Source organism: Tamandua tetradactyla, chromosome 2, assembly GCF_023851605.1.
Source record: "Tamandua tetradactyla isolate mTamTet1 chromosome 2, mTamTet1.pri, whole genome shotgun sequence".
NCBI classification, from domain to species: Eukaryota; Metazoa; Chordata; class Mammalia; order Pilosa; family Myrmecophagidae; genus Tamandua; species Tamandua tetradactyla.
In genome coordinates this window covers 209,165,295-209,177,904 of record NC_135328.1, presented here as the reverse complement: position 1 = coordinate 209,177,904, position 12,610 = coordinate 209,165,295, and the positions used below count along the sequence as shown (strand labels likewise).

Sequence of the window (12,610 nt, the reverse complement as noted above, 5' to 3'; positions counted from 1 at the left end):
GGGCAGAGCAGGATCTGAAGCCTGGTCCTTGGATTCCAGAGCTTCTGCTCCCAACTCATGCCAAATAGCACTATAACTCATCTTGGAATGAAGCTTATCTAACACATATATTTTCTCCCTAAGGCACATTAATCTTCTGGTGATTACAATTACTAGACAGTACTTCAGCACTATGTATGAGGGCTATTTTTAAACTACAAATTCACCAACAAAAAATGCAAAAAGTGCAAAAATATATGGTACTAAATAGACCACCAAAAAAGACATTTGTTTGCAGGATGAAAGCTGAATCAAGAAGGCAAACTATTACCTTCAGGTGACAACATATGCATTGGGTGATTCAAATTTTTTATTACCCTGTGCGTGTCTGTGAATGACCATGAAAACACTGAGTATTGATTTGGGGGCGTTAAAATAAATTTACCAAGTAGGTAAATTTGCAGATATAGAATTTGTAAATAGTGAGAATTGGCTGTATATGTTTGCTTGTTTGTTCGTTTTTGTCTATCCCCCCCATCACCAATAACTATGTCATTCCATTGTTCTCCATGCACCTCCAATGTCTAGAACAGTGCCTAGCAGCATAAGTATTTATTCAATGAATAATTGTCAAATTAACTTTGAATACTGTGGCTTGCCCTTCTGTGACTATTATTTTTCTATCGAATTATTACTCTTGTTGTTTTGTAAGTGCTCTTTGTTTATTAAGGATATTAGTACTCTGTGTTTTGATTTCTTAAAAGGTATTTGCTGAAGCAAATGGTACAAGCTTTTGACTATGGTAATGTGACTACCAAGCTTTAATTACTTGGTTAACCACACCAGCCTTGGAATATAAACAGTGAAAAAGCACTAATGGACACTTAAGGCTGGCCACCTCATATGCAGCATCAAAGGGAGGGACCATTTCCCCCTTTTGGGAATGCTGAGGAGCTTGGACTTCCAGGTTTTTGCCTTGACTTAGCCAGTGGCATGAGCAGGTGACTTTTCGGCATGTCTCTTTGCCTGAGCTGAGTCACTTGCAAATTGGGGATGATGAGGCTCCTGGCTCATCACCTTGGGATGTTTTATGTTTTTTGGGTGGTAGGATCTGGGGTTGTATCAATATGTCCACAAATGTTTAGTAAGTTCCCTTTCTGAGCCAGGGCACTGAGGATCCCAATGGAATAAGACATGGTTCTGTCCTCAAGGAATTTATTGTCCAGAGAGGGAGAGAGACAAGTACACAAATCCCCACAGTGGTGGATATGGGAAATGGTAAGTATGTGTGCAAAGCACAGATGTCATACCTAAGAAGGAGTGAATGAATGCCTAGAGGGAAGGCATCCCAGAGGCGATGACATCTGAATAGGGTTTAAAGGAATCAATAGGAGTTTGCCAGGCAGACAAAAGGGGAGGGCAGTCACAGGGAGGGGACCAATGTCCAAAGACTTGGAAGTATGAAACAACATATGCATATGGAAAACCTCCAATTCTGTGGGAAGCAGGGAGAGTCTTCCCTGACTTGCTGATTGAACTCTTCCATTACTTCTTTCCTTTCCCAACTTTGGCTTAAGTCAATGTGGTCATGGTGGGGAGGTAGTGCAGCTGTGATAGTAGGAGTGCTGAGCCTCCTTGGGGAAGACTGTGAAGCAGCTCTGTTGGGAGGTGCCGCCCCGGGAGCGCAACTGTCTGGGGCCTGCCAAGTCTCCTTCTCGGCACCACGGTTAGGGAAGAGGCAGAAGGAGGCTACGCCTGGTGGCTCTCTGACTTGGTCCAGAGGCCTCACCCATAAAGGGGAGGATCCTTTTCAGAATCAAAGACAGCACAGGGCTCGGGACCCCAGGGGAACTGGAGGATTTTGTGCTGAATGGCAGAGCTGGGCAGAACCCGAGCAACCTTATTGAGGGAGGGAAAAATGTTTCATCTTCCTTGGCACCTCCAAGGGATGTCTGGTGGCTGCTGAGCGTTAAGTATTGAGAAAGATTTCGAGGCTCAGATGTGGTTCAACCAGAAAGCATGCTGTGATCAATTAGCAATGTCTACCATGAGTGCTGGAATGGAGGAAAGGAACCTGTATGCCATGTATCTGCCAGCTCTCATTTAGTCAAATGCTCTCATTTTACAGACTGAGGAGCAGGGAGTGGAAACAGAAGTGTGTTAGTTGCTCTGCCTCCAGCCCCAGCACAGTATCTATCACAGAATCAGCGTCAGGGGAGGCCTGTGGGATTAAGCCAGACAAGACCAATTGTCCAGTTCCCAAGTCTTAGTTCCATGTTTCTCTATTAAAACCGGACAAGTGGTCAGTGCATGAACTCTTGTATGTATCCTGGGAGATTTTCTGCAAAGGACTGTCCCCAGAGGAGGCTGGGGAATCACAGTGGTGACTCCCTTGGCAGCTTCTGGCTGCCCTGGGGCTGGGAACAGACTGAGGTTCTAGACTGTGAGACAGCTGACTTCGCCCTCTTCAAAAAGATCAATCAAAAATACTATAGGTAATAGCAGAACCATGGACTCTCAAGTCTGAATGCCCTGGAGAGACAGTTAAATATGGCTGGGAAAAAAAGCACAGACCTGACTGAGTTCTAAGCTCAACTTTCCCCTTTCCAGTTCTGGGCCTTGGGCAAGTGAACTAACCCCTCTGATTCCATTTAGTTTTCTATAAAACAAGGATATAGTAATCTCCAGCTCAAAGGATTAACTACAATATGTAAGCAAATTGTCAGCCCTGTGATTGACCTGGAAATGAGGAGTTTCTACATTTCAAACTGTGTGAAGAAAAGAAACAGAAAAACAGGCAAATTCTAATTCCAAAGACATGAGTAGCCATGTCTACCAAATATTTGTGTCCAACAGGCACATTTTTACTGGTCTATTCTGCACCTTCCAGAAGGTTCCATCCCCTCACTTCTCTCCATTAAAGTCTGGTGTATTTCACCAGTTCAGTGCAGAGTTCAGGGATGACCCCAAAGGCCTTGGTTCATCCACTCATCACTCAGCGATCTACCTTCCTTCCTACCTATTTTGAGCACCTACTATGTCCCAGGCTCTGGTCTAGATGCCGGGATTGGAGGTGACCACTGAGTGCTGTCCTCCCTCAGAATGGACAGGGGCAGGGAATTGTAGTCCGGCGTTCAGGGCTTGGACAGGGGATGCTCCCCGGGCAAGTTTCTTCGTGCCGGGGCCTCAGTTCTCCCATATGATAGGGGCCTGTGTGTTGGCCTGGAACACAAGACCCACGCGCCCTTCCTTCCCTGGCCTTGGCGTGGGTGGGGGTGTTGGGTGCCACTACTGGGGGTTTGGGGGTGGGAGGAGTGAACAGCATGGCGTGAGGGAAGACAGTAGCGCGCCTTGGCCTGGCCCTGACCTGTAACCGGCCGGCCCTGCCCTGCCCGGCCCTGCCCAGCCCGGGAGTGAGCCCGCAGCTAGGGCTTAACGAAGCATTAGCCCGGGATTAGGGCGGGCGGCGCGCGCGTTACTGACTAAGCCGCGGGTTCGCATCTCGCCGCCAAGGCCGCCGCCCCGGGCGCACGAACGCCTCCTCCAATCACAGCCCAGGTCTCAACCCGCCGCCTGGGAGATGAAGAAACGCCGGAGCCCATTGGCTGGCGACACTTTGGGCTGGGCTGCCGGATTGTCATTGTTACGTGCGACGAGCGAGGGGATGCTCTTCCCCGGCCCGAGCCTCCCGCCCCCAACAAGCGCTGCGGGAGGGAGCGGGGCGCGGGCGGCGGCCCCTCCGCACCTCGTCTACACCTCGCGGAACTCTGCGCTCCCCAAAGTGAGGTCATGTGGCCCTAAAAAAAGTCCCTCTTGGTGATGGATCCCAGGCATCCTTCGGTTCCAAGGGCAGCTTGGGGTAGAGGTGAGATCGGGGACCCTGGCTTCAAATCCCACCTCTGCCATTAGCCTGCGCCTTGACCTTGACAAGTTAATCTCTACAAGCCCCCCCCCCCTCCCATTTCCTTACACGAGCATGGTAATAATTAATAATTAAAATAGTGAACAGGAAAGGCGGTATAGAGTTTGGAAACTTAAATTGTGATCCGTGGACCAGTGGCATTTCCAGGGAACCTCTTAGAAATGCAGCGCCTGGAGCTCCCGGCCAGACTCTAGTTTTCTACAGGATCCGCAGGAGATTGGGGAGGCGTAAAGCCTGAGGATGGCTGTTGATGAGGCATGGTCAAGAGCAGAAGCTCTGGAATCCAAGGACCTGGCTTCAGATCCTGTCTGCCCTATAGCAGCTGCTACCTTTGGGCAGGTGACTCTGGGCTGCAGTTTCCTCCTCTATAAAAAGTCGACTAATAATAGAGACTTTAGAGAGCTGTTGTGAGGATTAAACAACATAAAAAAATAAAAAATAAACAACAACCACAACATGGATAACAGTTAAAACAGTGCCCGGTACAGAAGGATGGCCGAGCATACCCAGCTCCCACATTCAGCCTCTGCTGCCTTCCCACCTCCGAGCTGCTGCCGGCTCCCCCTGCCCAGAAAGCAGCTCCCCACCCTCGCCTCTGCCCCTCAGAGGTGCGAATTCCAACCTGCCTTCCAGAGATCCTACCCTCCCTCTCTTCCTAAGTCTCCCGGTGGGAAAGGGCATGTGTCCTCCTGTTTCCACCATGGTTTGCTCCACTGTGACATAGTAGGTCATTACTAAGCATTTGCCCAATTGCCCAATTGGGCTGACCCCTGCCGTTGTTGCCTTCTGCGTTATGTGCATGGGGGTGGGGTGTAAAGGGAATTTAATGATGACCTTTATTAAGGACTTACTAGGTTCCTAACACTTATTAAATACACAATTATTCATTTAGTGCTGGATAACCAGCTCTGTGAGTGAGGTAGGCACTCTATCCCCATTTTTCAGATGAGGAAATGGTGGCTCAGAGAGATGAAGTCATTGATCCAAGTTCCCGCAGCTGGTAGGTGGCAGATCTGGGATTTGGCTTTATCTTTTTTGTCCCATTCTCCCCTCATTATTAGGTCTGTGGGGACGAAGCACAGTGAAAGAATTAGGGAGAAGGTGGGCCAACCTGCCCCTGGATTGAGATGGAGGTCAGAGGTTCTCCTTTGCTTGTTGTCTGGAGGAAAGGATTAACCACGAAAGGTGGGTAGGGGAGGAAGGGAGGGAGGGAGGGAGGGGGAGAGAGAGAGAGAGAGAGAGAGAGAGAGAGAGAGAGAGGAGGGAGGGAGGGAGGGAGGGAGGGAGAGAGAGAGAGAGAGAGAGAGGCCATGTATGCATGGGAGCTGGCTAACAACTAGCAATTTCTAGAACTCTTCTTTCCAATTTTCCGGGTACGGTCTCTAAGGCTCAGAGAGATTAACTGTCTTCTTCGTGTCCTGCAGCCCAAAGCCAGTGGTGTCCATTGAACTGCATCGCCAAGCACTTATTTCCTTCACCCAACATTTGGGCTGTACCTGGCAACCGGGCCAGGGCCTAGGACCTGCCCCTGTTTCTTCCGGTCCCTCCCAGGGTTCTACCTTAATCCTTTCTGTTTTGGCCTGGCTAGGTGAGGTGGCTCAAGAACAAAAGAAGGATTGGGGAGGTGCTAGGCTAGGACGGCTGTCCCATTGCAGGAGGGTTGGGAGGGTGGGCAGACACAGGGCTGACCCCCTTGTCCCATCTGGCTAGTGGAGAATGAGACCCTGGATTTGAATCCTGCACTATGTGATTCCAGGCTCAGAGCTGTCACCTGCCAGTTCTCACAGCAGTTCACAGATGTTACTGTGATTTTTACCTGCTTCCCAAATGAGGAAACCAAGGCTCAGTGTCTGTATTAGTTCCCTGTCATGGCTGTGACAGATTGCCACAGATTTGGTGGCTTCAACAATGCAGATGTAATGGTGCAGTTCTGGAGGTTAGAATTCTGACCTGGGTCCCACTGGGCTAAAATCATAGTGTCTGCAGGGCTGCGTTCCTGCCAGGCGCTCTAGGGGATGGTCCATTTTCCTGCTGTTTCTGGCTTCTAGAGGCTGCCCACATTCTTTGGCTCAGGGTCTCCTTCCTCTGACTTCAAAGCCAGCAGTGTTGCCTCTCTCTCATTGTTATTCCATAGTTGCATCGACCTCTGACCATGGCCAGGAAAGGGTCTCTGCTTTTAAAGAGTCGTGAGGTTAGGATGGAACCACCGTTCTGATGGGTAATGCACAGTCATCTCCCATTTTAGGATCCTTCACTTAATTATATCAGCAAAGTCCCCTTTGCCATCACAGGTTCAGAGATTAGGACGTGGATATTTTTTTGGGGGGGCCACAATTCTTTCTGTCCCCGAGGGATTAAGCAGTTTGCCTAAAGTCACACACCCCAGCAGCTGCAAAGCCAGTACTTGAACCCAAACTCCAAACCCCGGGACTCTCCCACCACATTCTTTGGCCACTTTGCTTCTAACCTCTGCTGACCTGCTCAGGGTTTGTTTGAAGGTTCAGAATTTTGGACCAAGTATTAATCAATCATTTTATAAACTAAGGTGGCTCCATAGATGCTCAGTCAGTTGGAGTAGTTGGAGATGAGAAATGCCAAAGAGACAGGATAGGGGAGCCAGACTACCCAAGTGTCTAAGGAAAATCAGTCTTTCTGCCAGGATTGGCCAGAGACAGGAAAGAGTTGTGGCTCAGGTGGCCATGGCGGGGACTGACCTGGCCCTCACCAGCATCTTCCACTGTGGGTGCTTTAGCTCCGCCTCCACACTTACCCACAGCCTGGGGGGCTTTGCTGCTGATTTGCAACTGGAGGTCTCACCTTAACTTCATTATTCAGCAAAAAATGAGAGAAGAATAAAACTGTGGGAGCTGGAGGATGTGCAGCCTCTCACCCCACCCAGGATTCCTGCTCCCCTGCTCCCCTGAAATCTACTCTAATAACATGTGGCATCAAGGCAGCCCTATGAAAACAACCATGTGTCTATTGTGGAGACATTGTTGAAACCATTTATGTTTGTAAGGATACTTCTCAGCAGCTGTAAGTTGTAGAAAACTCAACTCAACTAATTTATTGGCACATGGGACTGAAAAGCTGGAAGTAGGTTAACCTTCAGGCATAGTGTGATCCAGCATTTCACACCTTCTCAGCTCTGCAACCTAAACATTAGCTCCTTTCTCACCACTCTCCTTGTGCCCCTATGATGCCTGCAAGAAACTTCTGAGACTCTGTGCTTCTAGGTTCAAATGTAGTAACAAAGAGAAAGTTCACTTCCCTCATGGCTCAAAAGGATCTGGAATAGTGGCTTGTCCCAATTGGCCCGCCTTTGGTCATTTGTCCAACTCGCAATCACTAATTATGGCCAGGAGGTTAGGACATGCTGATTGGCTTAAGCTTCCTCTGAAACTAGAGGTGGAATCAATTCCTCCCAAACACCAGGTTAGCAAATTTGAGGTCCTGCTAGGAAAGGGGTGTAGATGCTGGGGAGTCTGTGGCATCACCCCTCTAGCCATCATTGTGTCTCCATTTGTGGGGACACACAGCTCCGCGCTCTCTAGGCACTGGGCTTGTCTGTTCCTGTGGATACCGAGTCTCACATGGGGTAGCTGTGCTTGGGAATGTCTGCGTGCTGGCGGTTGGAGCATTGCTTGAGGGGGCGAGGGGCTCTACTCCCATAAAGGAGACCTGGGTCTAGTCCATTTCCCAGCCTGATGACATTTCTTCTCTGAGCCTCAGTTTCCTTACCTGTAAAATAGGAAAGTATATACCACTTTCCTTTTGCTGTGGGTGCTGGAAGCTCAGGGCCAAATAGAGTCTGTAGTCTACATGTTACCAGACGAAGACTGAGGATTCTTTTGCCCAATGCACCCTAATGACCGATTCCTGAACACCAAGATTTCAAAGAGTGAAAGGGTCTATTATCAGGCGCGTAGTAGGAGAGCAGATGGCCTATTGCCTCAAATCTGTCTCCCTGAACTGTAATAATTCTGATAGTTTTGTTAGAGAAAAAGATGGGCAGGGTTTAGAATAATGAGCACAGTGGCCCAGCTGATGTCATTAGAGGTGATCTAATTATTGAGCATGTGTTGATGAATTTCATACTTAGTCACAGAATGTGCGTAAGAAAATGGCAGCCTTAATATGACAATGGGCATAATTTTTAGTATTATAATGAAGTATAGATGATTTTTAGGTTAAAGTCTAGGCTACTGCACGTGTCAGGCTGGCCCATTTTGGTTAGATCCAGCTTTGGTCATCAAGATAACCATGGACTTGGGGTGGGTTAGTTGTGGGCTGACTCAAGACCCTTCATCAATAAACATTGGGAGCTGTTTTCAGTGATTACCAGGCTCTGAAGTTGAGCAACTGGATAAGTGGGTACAAGTGAAAGTTAGTCACAAGGTTTTCACAATCACTGGGGCCGAAAGATAAAGGCTATACAATCGTAATCAAAGATCAAGGCAGCTGGATTACAATTTAGAGACTCCAGGTATTTCCCTATGTCTACCCTAATATACCAGGAAGCAAAAAGAAGTATCTGTATAATGGTTCAGTAATCAAAATCACCCCTTAAATCCTAATTTCTCCGTTACATGTGTACACTTCAATTATGTCTTCATATTTCTTATTCTTATACCATTCACTTGCCTAGATTTAATAGTTGTTTTGTCCTTGGCAGTGAACTTGGAATTCACATGCAATGCCTGGTTTGTTTCCCACAAATCAGTGGGGGAAAGTATTACTATCTTTATATCAATAGTGAGACTACTGAGGTTCAAGGAGAAGTGATTTGCTCAAGATTACATGATGAGTCAACAACAGCTCTAAGCCAAAGTCTGTGGGCTCAGGAATAAGGAAAGAAGGAAGGAAGGATGGAAGGAAGGAAAAAATAGAGAATGGAGAAAGAAATAAAGAAAAAGAAATTAGGGAAAAAAAGAAAAAGAGAAAAGTCCCTATTATATTTTGTGCTCAGAAGGATTTGAGGATGCTTATAGAAACAATTCAACATAATAATAATAATTTTAAAATGATAAATAAATTAAGGGGAAGAGAAAATAAAGGTCAAATAGTAGAAATAAAGCCAGAGAGAATTAGTGCGTAGACACTAATGTCACAAACTTGTACTTTGCTCCAACCTCTCTGAACCTCAGTTTCCTCTTCCGTAAAACAGGGATACTCAAGCTGCTGATCTGTAAATCATTTGTTCTTGCTCCTGTGATGTAATGCTGTGGTTGAACAAGACTGGGCATGACTACCCATTTTGGGGGATGTCAATTGGATGTGAGTGGAAGTTTAAGTAACTTATCATTCAAAACTACTTGACTTAGTTATTCAAAAAATTCAGCATGTTATTGTCAAGATTTAGCAGCTAGAGTTATCCCAAATTAATTGCACTTTGAGGCGCTGAAGAACTTAAAATCCTACAAGACTGTTATCCTCACTGTGTTTTGGGGAAAATTCTAAAATGTTTTGAACTCAAATGTGGAGCATGAGTTTTAGGAGGATTAGTTTAGTGTTTGTGGTATCAGGTGAAAAGAAACGTTAGCTGCAGAAGAAAAAGATTAGCTGCTGGATTTATTCAGAATGCTCTTATCAAACCTCATTGTCCAAGTCATTTTTAAAGCAATTATTTTATTAGTCGGCTTCTGCTCGTTTCACTTCAAGTCTAGTAGAATATTTTGTTAAAATAGCCTCATTTCACTGTGCATTATTAAAATGGCATATGCTTCTCATTAAAACATGTGTAGGATTTTGACATGTGCTAGATGCTCCTAAGTATTTGTTGATGTTGTTGAATGAATGTAAGGTGATGCAGGACAAAGCATTTCAAATGGAAATGAATGAGCACAGGTACAGAAGCAGGAGAAATGAGAACTTAGAGAAAAGCAGAGATAGTTTACTTAAGGGCATTTATATGTAATGAACAGTGTAAAAGCTTTTGGCTAAGTAATTTTGATATCCCTTTAATTTCTACACAATATTTAAAATATCAATGGTGACTCTATCTAATGTTGATAACCAAAGTGAATCACTGAGCTTTAAAAACAAACAAACAAACAAAAAAACAGGGATACTAATCACAGCAGCATGAGATTAAATAAGAGGACATTTGTAAAACTTTGTGTAACTAGAAAGGGGGTGTCCACCCAATTATCCAGCCATCATTTATTAAGCACCTACTATGTGCCCGACCCTGTGCTGAGGATCTAATGGGGGGCAAAACAGACAGGGCCCAGACACAAAGGGCCTGGAGCTTTGCAAGTATAGGAAGTTATTATTATTAGAAGGTGCCAGTGCCAGAAGGGCCTCCTCTGCAGTTACTGTGTCCTCACGGTTGCACCGTGGCGGAGCTGGACTTGGGCCCGAGATCTCTCAGCTCCCTCTGCTGCACCCCGCAGCCTCTCCCCTCGACGGGGTAGCTAACTCCTGGGAAATGGACAGACATCCTCTGGCACACTTAGAGCCGTATTCGATGTTATCCTCCCTGGATGCAGGAGCTGTCAGGCCCTTCCCAAGTGGCCGCTGGGAATTGAGGTCCAGAATTAATCCCTGCTTCTTGGCTCCAGAGAAGCAGCAGAGCGCCAGCTCCCTTACAGGACTTGTGTGTTCTGGAATGAAGCCACGGGAGGAGGTTGGGCCAGCCTTGCTCTGTGTGTCCATGTGTCTGTGTGCGTGTGCACATCTGGGCATGCATGTGGGGTGTGTGTGTGTGTGTGTGTGTGTGTGTGTGTGTGGAGGGCCTGGGTGCTAAGTTCTGGGAGTATTACTGGACAAGGTGGAGACCTGGGGTTGGTCATTTATCCATGTTTCTCAGGTGGCTCACCGGGGCCAAGTCCCCTTTCCCTGTTGGGCTCAGTCTTCTTCACTGTAAAATGGGGGTTTTCCTTGCTCTGGTCCTCATCTGCCTCAGGAGATGTTAGTGAACATCGAATAAGACATGAGGACAAAACTGGAACAGGAAAATGGCAAGGCATTCCCGCACAGGCAGGGCGACCTCGTAGGCTGTAAAAGTCTCTGTTCAAGTCCCAGCTCTCCTGTTTACAAGCATGTGAGCTTGATGAATTATTCCATCTCCCTGGGCCTCAGTTTCCTCATCTGCAAAATGGGAGAATTATTAGATGCTGCCAAAGTTCATCAACTCTAAGATGCCATCAGTTGTCCAACATTGGTGCATTGTGCCATACATAAAGAAAAACTCCACCAATTAATCTAGGACATGGTTCTCCCTGTCACTTGGGGTTTTAATTTTATCCTTATCCAATAAGCTCTTTTCTTTTAAATACAGTTTTGTTTTGTTTTTTTGAATGGGCAGGCACCGGGAATCTCGCCAGCCTGGCAGGTGAGAACTCTGCCATGGAGCCACTGTCATACCACCCTAAATACAGTTTTATTGAGATATATTCACACACTTTACAATCCATCCAAAGTATACAATCAGTGGCACACAGCATCATCACATAACTGTGCATTCATCACCACAATCATTTTTAGAACATTTTTGATACTCAAAAAAAAAAAAAGTCCCAAACTCCTTACTCTCTTGTCAATGACCCCAAGCATTGGTGTGGTACATTTGTCACTGTTGATGACAGAATAGTAAAATATTACTGTTAACTATAGTCTATAGTTTGCAATAGGTGAGTTTTTCCCATATATCCTTCTATTATGAACTCCTTGTAGTAGTTTTGCACATTTGTTCATGAAAGACATTTTTTATATTTGTACTGTGAATCACAGTCTTGTCCCATGTTTTAACCTCTGGCCTTCCTTCTGGTGACATACGTGACTCTAAACTTCCTTTTCCCACCACATTCACACACCATGTAGCGTTTTAATTCTACTCACAAAAATGTGCTACCGTCACTTCTATCCATTTCCATACATTTAAATTCAACCTACTTAAAATTTCTGCACATCTCAAGCAACTGCTTCCCATTCTCTAGTCTCATCTCTTTTGAAAGAGCTCTTTTAGACCACATGCCTTATCACGTCAGTCTTATGCATATATTAAAAGGAATATGAGTGAAATGAAATGATTAAGATATTCCCCAAATGTCTTCACTTTCAAGGTCTGACTTTCCTTAATCACTTTTAGACTCAGAGTCCCACAGTTTTGTCCTTGGTACAGCTGGACTATGGCGAGGGGGGGTGAGGTGGGTGGTAGCAGCATTTATTAAAAGAGAGCTCGTCTTACACTGTACTGCCTTTTTTTTTTTTAATGTTTTTTTTAATTGTGATATATAGCATATATACAAAAAAGCAGTAAATTCCCAAGTACATTTTAACAAGTAGTTACAGAACAGATTTTAAAGTTTGATATGGGTTACAGTTCCATGATTTTTCATTTCTTCTTCTAGCTGCTCCAAGACACTGGAGACCAAAAGAAATATCAATAAAATGATTCAGCAGTCATACTCATTTGTTAAATCCTTTCTTCTCTGTTATACTCCTCCTTCTCTTTAAATAACATATATACATAAAAGCAACAAATTTCAAAGTACATTGCAACAATTAGTTGTAGAACAGATTTCAGAGTTTGGTATGGGTTACAATTCCACAATTTTAGGTTTTTACTTCTAGCTGCTCTAAGATACTGGAGACTAAAAAAAATATCAGTATAATGATTCAGCACTCACAGTCATTTGTTAAAACCGACCTCTGTATAACTCCACAATCACCTTTGATCTTTCTCCTACTCTTTAGGGGTATTTG

General features: G+C 45.5%; 1 long non-coding RNA gene across 1 annotated transcript; it reads left to right on the top strand.

The window, feature by feature from the left end:
- The first annotated feature begins 3,658 nt into the window (after positions 1–3,658).
- LOC143674842 (uncharacterized) lies at positions 3,659–12,305 on the top strand. The gene is made up of 4 exons (XR_013171233.1): positions 3,659–3,844; positions 4,963–5,086; positions 5,326–10,529; positions 12,256–12,305. It is a non-coding gene; the product is annotated as an uncharacterized LOC143674842 (long non-coding RNA).
- The last annotated feature ends 305 nt before the right edge of the window (positions 12,306–12,610 follow it).